This window comes from Rousettus aegyptiacus, unplaced genomic scaffold, assembly GCF_014176215.1.
Source record: "Rousettus aegyptiacus isolate mRouAeg1 unplaced genomic scaffold, mRouAeg1.p scaffold_m13_p_14, whole genome shotgun sequence".
Taxonomy (NCBI): Eukaryota; Metazoa; Chordata; class Mammalia; order Chiroptera; family Pteropodidae; genus Rousettus; species Rousettus aegyptiacus.
Window position 1 is genome coordinate 6661343 of NW_023416289.1, and position 8635 is coordinate 6669977.

The window sequence follows — 8635 nt, forward strand, 5'->3', positions numbered from 1 at the left end:
CTCAATTACCTGGCACATAACTGAGGCCCAAAGAACATTCGTCAAATTGCTTTTCAGAAAAATATATCAGCGCTGACCCCCCAGGAAGGGTGTCTGAACCGGGCACGTGAACTCAGCGACACTAAGGTTAAATCCTATTTGGAAACTTGGATGTAGTTGAGAAGAACTTCGATGATTCCCAATGGCAATTGCGAATCGAGGGTTTAATGTGTTGTTGTTGTTGTTGTTTGTTGTTGTTTCGCATGTATTCTCAAAAATGCCCGATCAGAGTTCGTCTCCCACCTACCATTTTCTTTTTCACTTGAGCATTGAACGACCACACTGTTCCCCAGGATGTCAAACGGTGCTGTGCTCAGTTAACCCCACATTTTAAAGGCCTGAGTTCAGGTACAGGAGAGAGAAAAGAGGACGGAAACAAATATTGGTGTTTGCTGGCAGACTCTAGGTTTGGTGTCTCAAAATGAGACGGTATAATTATAAATCAAGAGACTCACGTGAGGTCTCTATTAAAAATCCATGTTCCCAGGCCCTGCCCCAGAACTACTGGATCATAACTGATAGGGGAGAGACCCTGGAATCTCTATATTTTTACATGACCGCATGGGTTTTGCATCTTATTTTTGGTTTAATATCATAAGTATTTTTGTCTTGTTAAAATGGTTACAGAAGACCATTATTTACTTAAACAGCCCCTTATTTTGGAGCCTTTGCTTTGTTACATGCAAACCTTGTACTGTTATAAAAATCACTGTCGTGGACATCTTTGTGATATACTATTTAAAAATTTTCTTTTACTAATTTTTTCTTTCGAAGTCACTCATAGGGAATGTGGAATTACTGAGTCAACGGCACACGATTCCGATTTGCAAAATGCTTTTTAAAACCTTAAAATGTGATGCAAATAGAAAGTCTGGTTCCAGTTCACTTTTTACCAAGTTCTTCCTGTAGCAGGCTCGGGACTGTACTAAGTGCCCTGGGAATAACTGAGTGCCCTCACAGAGCAGACAGGAGTCCCTGTGTCATTCTTCCTAAGGGTACCAGTAAGTTAATAGGGATGGCAGAGGGGAAAGCAGAAGAAACCTAGGAGCTCTCCCTGCAGAAAGAACAACGCGGCCATCAGTCAAATCACCAGATCCAGCCTCTGCTCGACCATACACGAGCCAGGCTGCCTTGGGAAGATGCTTCATCCTCTGGGCCTCTGGTCCTACCTCAAACCAGATAATCTCTTCCATCCTTCCAACTCTAAAGTTCTCTGATTCTACCCTGAATGGTGGCCCATGTCTTCCAGAATGGGTTCCAAACAGCTTCATGCTGTAAGATGGTCCTTCTCTGTGCTCTGTGCATAGGGCAGAGCAGACAAATGACCCGGCTGCCTGCTCTAGACTTGGGACAAGCTGCCAGCCATGTAGTGCGGAAGGTTTGTTCGAGGAGAACATGTTTGGTCTTCAGACTTCCAGTCCAAGGTCTTTGTCTGCTAGAGGAAGACTCGGTACTTAGGAGAGAAAGTTGCTCTGTGTATCTAAAAAGATAAGTAACCAGTGGAGTTATAAAGATAAACAGGAAAGGGATCTCCTGCACTTACAAAGCAGGAGCGGGGTCTGTGATAGCAGCCTGATTTGTCACCCCTCCCCACGTCCATGCCCTTCGTCCCAGTCACCCCTGCCCTTTGACTCCGGCCTCAGCCCTGTGACTCGCTTTGGCCAATGGGATGGTCGCAGCCGTGATGTGACCAGAGGCTTGAAATGTGCGTGGCTGGCCGTGCTGGCCGAGGCAGGCTTGCACGTTTGCTTCCCCGCCATCCTTCGACCATCGTATCTGGGCCGGAAGGGAGACATCTGGAACCAAGTCGGTCGTCTCAGCAGGATGGCTCCAGCAGAACCACGGATGCGGGTTCTAGCCATTGAGCTTTGGCGCGATTTGTTACACAGCATCGCTGTGGATATAGCTAACCAATACAGAAGGCACGTGTTTTTCTAGAAAGGAGAATGCATTTGCCCACAAACAAAATGCCCAATGTAAACAAGCTTTGTTTGTTGTTAAATGTAGACATCGAGGCTCCCTATACTGTAAGCAGCCCAAATTAGGTTGTCGCCTGTGCGACTTCGGGCCAGTTAACTCCCCTTGACCTCAGTTCCACATCTATAAAGCAGGGTATCTGTGTCCTTAGATTTACTGTGAGGATTAAACACGAGAAACACTTAGTATGGTGCTCGCCCGTAATACACACTCAGAAAGCGGTAGCTGTTAATTAGCATATCGTTTTCTAAATTTCTAGGGAACGTAAGAGGGCATACTACCAAGTAGAGCCCGCATGCATAAAAATAATATCGATCCGTGTAATCGATTTTGTTGAACGAGTATTTTCTCGCCCAACAGACATGAGTATCTTGACGGCAAGACTGGCGTCTGAGTCCAGCTCAAAGGAATGGGGCCACTGTGAGCTCTTTGAGTGAAGACAAGTCATTTAGTTCTTTCTTCCCTGAGCTGTCTGTCCTTCTGTTCATCAAGGGGACATTCTCCACAGACACTGGTATGTCTTTCCTACCTGTTCGTCACAGGACAATCTCCCATATTAATGAAAAAAAAAAAAAATGAAGGCCTAAGGCTCGGAGAGCTGTAGCACACAACAATTATTTTGATAATTACTTTGTATTGGCGGTAACTGGTGGTGGGGTTTTTTAATGTTTTGTTTTTTGTTTTGTTTTTATTGTAGAAATGATACACGTTTTCTTTTGAAAATAACTTTAATTTAAAATGCAAGATTTTTTTTTAACAGAAAAACAGGTAAATGATAGTCCAAGTGGTACTTGGATATGACAAGAAATGAGAGAGGTGGTTCTCAAAAGAATGACATTTGGAAATCGCTGAGTAAATGAATCAATACTTAGCTGATTCAAGCAGAAGTTCTGACTACAAGGAGAAGTCAGAAGCTGGATCTGCTCTGCCGAAGCCTTTGCTAATTCAGGTTGATGCCGGTTAGGATTGGCTCTATTTCACCAACCTCGAATTGAGCCCAAGTAACTGAGTCTGATGGTGTTGCTGGTCTATAAGCATAAGAACGCATATTAAAAAATCAGCAAAACGTTTCTCATTTCAACACCCAGGACACTGACAACCAGCCCCTTTCAGTAGTCTGAAGGGGAAAAAAAACCCCACCGATTTTGTATTTTCCAATTTTATCGAAGGCGGCAGGAACCATCTGCATGCACGCAGATGTGAGTGGTGACACCCACCAGTCCAATAGGCTGGCAAATTAGGCCAAGTGTCTCTGTGTGTCTACAATTATCAATTTCAAATCGTGGAAAGATGTCCGTAAGGCAGAATCAGAGGGAAACAGTGCTCTCTCTCCCGTCTCCATGCAAGCAGCCATTGTTCGAAACCAATTAGCATTACTGGTGGTCCCCTCTTCCCGAGGCTTCCTCTTCTAAGCTGGAAGCATCTGCTGTACATTTTTCATTCCTCTCCCATTTCGAACAATTTGGTTCCTCAGCCCCGTTTCCTTGTGGCTTCCCAGAGTTCTGATGACAAACCACCATACTTTGTTTCTGCCTTTTAAGCCTAAAGGGCTCTCACTGGAGAACACACAAAATTTGTTTCTAATTTCGCGTCTGCCAAAACATTCCTGGGGTAACAATACAAGCCTGTAAAAATAGGATGCACTATCCCTCTAATTCCGCAAAATAAACATATCCAAAAGGAAATCAAACACAGTCCTCGAAAATGCAGCATAAATATTTTTACACCCGCTCCCCCTTTCCTTAGCTGGTGGGACTTGTTTCTAAATTATGATTTGAGATTGCATAGTTATCCTTTTTTTTTAACATTTACAGCAAATAACCAGGGTTCCCTTCTCCTCCTTGGTTTCATGTTTTGCAAAATGCATATCTCTAAAGACAGCTTGAGAATATGGAATCTCACTGGCGTTTTATTTAGAAGTTTTATTTTTAACTTAACTACTCAAAATGATAGACATTCGTCCTCCACGTCCTCTCGTCCACAGTCGGGATACACACAGACACAAAGCGGAATCATCTTTCCATTCTCGTGTTTAGATAATTCAGGGTAACCAAGAGTTCTGAATTCCTGAATCTTGGCCAAGGTGATGTCATTAAATCTATAATGAAAACAGTGTCACTGAGAGAATTAATTCATTATGGTGGAATTAAGTTAAATCCTTTATGATATGCCATTAAGCAGCCATACTAACTTGCTTGCATCAACCCAAAGGAAGCACATTTTCAAATACTAAGAAGAAAAACAAGTTCCAACCTCAAACCTCATAGAATATCAGGTAACTTTCAAAGTTAAATTCATTTAACTATTAAAAATATTTTTAAATCTCATGGTATTTAAGCATCTTAAGATGTTTTAAATGTTGCAGTGGCCAAATATTTTGTGGTTTATAGAATGTCTTTGCCTGGGGGAGTATAACTTACAGTATAAATCATCATTATGTATTTTATAAATGTTTTTGCCATGTTACTCAGTTCCTGCAATAGCCAAGTGGCACAAGAATTGCCCAATATTTCAATAATCCTCGAAATATTATCTCAGCCCAGATATGATAAAATAGCGTTGCTGGAGTTGGAAGTAGCTTGGTGAAGATTTTAAGGAGTTTCTCATCCCCAAATTCACCATGTAATCAACAAACATGTATTTTGTTAGGGTCTGCAGAGAGAAATAAACAAATAGAATCTATTTTTCTGTCCTCTAGGATTTTACAGTTCGATCTGGAGCCATAACATATTCATGTAAAAATTTATCCCCTCAAATCTGGGCAGAAAAAGAAGAAGTACATAACTATTAGCCAGGCACTTACAAGGGACTATTTCTGCTTCTGACACCAAATTTCTGCTGAGTCCAGGGAAACTTACCACTTCCTCTCTATATCCTGGCTCACTACCTACTTATCTAGAATAATGACTGCTTTCGAAGGGGGCTGGGTTTCTTAGAGAAAAAAAAAAAATAATGATGGTATTCAATATGAAAACTTGGATGTTAATTTTTTAAATAAAGGTTAGTTAGCTGCTTCAAAAATTAGGTCATTTCATCCTGGTGAAAGAACATGCATTTTAAGAAGATAACCGAGAAAAAAAAAAAAATCACCATTCATGTTCAAAGCATCTTGCTTTTGACACATGGCTGTTAAGTGACAAATGGAAATTTCCTGAGCTCAGTAAAATGACCTGACAATAGGCTGAGAATAGTTCCTACCAGAAGCTGGCTGTCAAGAAAGTTGTAGCAATCATGCTCCATCATTAATGATAACCACCAGGCTCTTTGTCTACAAAGATCATGGACCAGATATTATTATTGCCCATCGCTGGCTGTGCAGGTCTTTTTTGTTGTTGTTACTATCTTGCAAAAAGAAATTTGATTTTTACCCATTGGTGTTCATTACAAAAAATATCACCCAAAACCCTTGAAATAACAAAAAGAATTCCGAGGCCTAGCCAATGACTTGCTTGCTTTATACAATATTGATAGGACAACCCCTGGGCAACAAAGGAATTCTGATGGTGCCTCAGTTCTCTTTGTAACAGGATTTGGCCAGGATCAGGAAAAGCATGTATTTATTTTTTATTTATTCAAAATGTGTAGCTGCCTGCTTCTCAAAAGGTTTAGGATGGCTTGCAAAAGCAAAACACAAAACCAAAACAAATATATAAGTAAATAAAAATTTTAAGCAAAAGCAAGAGATAGAGGGAGAGAGAAGAAGAAAGAAAGAAGGAAAGAAAGAAAGAAGAAGGAAGGAAGGAAGGAAGGAAGGAAGAAGTGAGTAAGGTAACGAGGAGTGAAGACTTCCCTGCTATCTTTCTTCTTTCTTTGTCTTCTCTCTCTCACCCGCCGCCTCCATCCCTCCCTCCCTCCCCCCTCCTCCCTCCCTCCTCCATACAGAAAGAAAGAAAGAAAGAATAATCTAACACATAAGTCTAGGCAAATACAGCCTCTATAATTAAGCATTAAATGAACTTAGATGTAGCATTTCCTGTTCAAGAAACGAGCCAGACAGAAACTCAGCTGGCACACCAGTAAGAATTGCCAGCTGTTTTATTTTCGGCTGGCATCCACTCCAATTGGTTGCCGCTCACGCAGTACTAGTTGTTAAATATTTTTATCATCATCCCAGGAGCCAGGCAGAGGATAGGCACTCAATAAATGGTGGCAGTTTTCAATATTTTTGTTCTCCTTTCTTAGCAGCCATATCACCTGCAGCATTCGGTTAATATATATTTGAAAAATGCTGGGAACGTATTCCTGTTTCTCCTTCCAGCCACTGCATGCTAAGTGCCCTCTGCCAGCAAAATAAAGGAAAGAAATAAATAATAAAAATAAAAATAAAAAAGCTAAGAGTCGGTCTTTCTTTGGGCTCTATTTTCCTCTTTAGGAGAAATTAGTGCAAAAGGCCACAGCTCGATTGTTGTTTACCAAATATCTGATTCTTATTCTTAGCAGAGACTCTGCAGCTACGTTATAAATAACTTGAATGCCACAGTGGGGTGCCCCCCCAGTTCTGGTCTCAGGCTGGAGAGCGGGCGAACACTAGATGGACTTTCAGGTTTGCAAAAAATGGGGGGTTGGGGGGGCCACGTTTCTCTCCTTTTTAAAATTTTCCTTACGTTTAAGCTTCCCACCTTGGGAAGAGTCCGTGGAGCTCATTGTGCGTTGTCCCTGGTGTGGATCAAGGACAGGTGTCTGCTTTCGCTTCACATTGCTGGGCTCTCGATCAACGTCACCATAAACGTGACATGTGAATATTAAATCCAAATATTTTATCGGTGCAGATAAATATGATTTGTAAAAAGAGTCAAATTAACAATCCATTACATACTAATGGGTTCTAATCAATAAGTTTAATTTGACTAAAAGGAGAGGGGCGGAGGAGGAAAGAGACTCATTTTCACCGAAATGGTGCAATTTAAAATTATAAAGGTGATTGACTTCTATGACTTTTGAGCTATAGTCTGACTTGAGGGCTCCTGGAGCCAGGACCTGAGCTCGGTTGAAAGTGACTTCCATCCACGGTTTCTACATTCATATTTCCAATTATTTTTATTTTTTTTAAAAAAACAGCACTTTAAGTACAAAAAGAAAAAAAAAGAAAAAGGTACAGAGTATAATAAAAACAATCTCCCACAACCTGATAAGAAAAAATATTTTTTAGACAAATGTCATACCTGGGTCAGATTATTTTAATAAAAGTAAAACAATGCACATAAAAACTCCCTCTCTCCTCCCTCTCCTTCCCTTCCTCCTTCTCAGGAGACTGGACTAGATGTCATAAGTTCCTTTTTGTCCTCATTTCTATACTTTTACTACATACACAAGGACTGATAAGCCGCGCATAGTATAACTTTGTGTGTTTATAAAATTCTATGACTTGCTTTATCCACTTGACAATCTGATTCGGTCTTCTTAATAGTCTACTATCTGATTTATAAAAAATTTAAAAAAAGATTTTTTTTTGTTCATTCATTTCCCTACTGATAGACAATGAGAATGAGGCGGTTTGCTATGGTTATTCTGACATCGATCAGGAAAAGGACATTCAGGCACCTTGATCGCAGAAGTAGATTTTCTGTCCTTGGAAAGGCCACAGCCTCACCTATGGGAGGATCTCTACCCTCTCCTCTAGGGCTCAGACGCCGAGAGAGAACCAAGGTAGAAACATATCTCCTCCTTCTCCTGAGCTGTGGCTCTTGCATTGTATTTGGGTGTCCCGTTCACGGTGGTTTGGCTCAAGCCGACAGGGACATTTGAGCACAAAAACTGTCCTCCGGCCCCCGGCTCACTCCAGCCCTCCTTTCTCTCCCCGCTCAGAGCAGTAGATAGGAAACAGACGACGCTTCTGCTTGCAGGGGCTTCTGCCTCTTCAGACAGGGTGTCTGCAACACATCCATAATCCTGGTGTCAGTCTGCTCCCTAGCGTCGTCGGCCCAGTCCAGCATCTGACAGCCAGCCGCCAGCGTGGAGCTTGCCGGCAGCTCAACTCATTCTAAGCAGCAGCTCCCAGCTCCAGCCGCCCGCCCCGCAGGAGAACAAAGCCCAGCGGACTATCTTGCTATCTTCTGGGTGGCAAGGAAATCTCAATTATACACCCAAGGGATGTGGTTTATGGAAAACTAGAAAGAATGTTTGAATTGTATACGTAAATTGTTTTGTTTTACAAGCTGGGGTAAATCAGCACATTTGCAGTCCATATTTATCTGATCCGCTCCCTAAGACCCTTTCTGAATGTATGCCATTGATGTGGGGTGGATGCCTATGCAAAACATAACCGACCCCTAAATTCAATTAGGGCATTACGGTGGGGAAAATGGAAATTTTGCTTTGGGGTTAGTCAAGACGGCTGAGAACTTCTCGGAAGAGTTCTCTGGCTGTAACTGAAGATTGAAATCGAAGGGTACAATTTCCAACGGGATGCTGAGTAGTCGAAACATTGGCCAGGGCTCACTTGCCCTTTAAAGGAAATGACGGCACAAGAAATGACCTTCTTTCACCTGATTTCTAGCTCGTTTTTAAGAAACATCATCTCTGGATCACTCTCAACACAGCATATTCGACATTCATGGAGCTGGCTGTAGGTTTCAATGAATGTTCTCTGTCCTGTTAACGATAAAATAACGGAAGATGG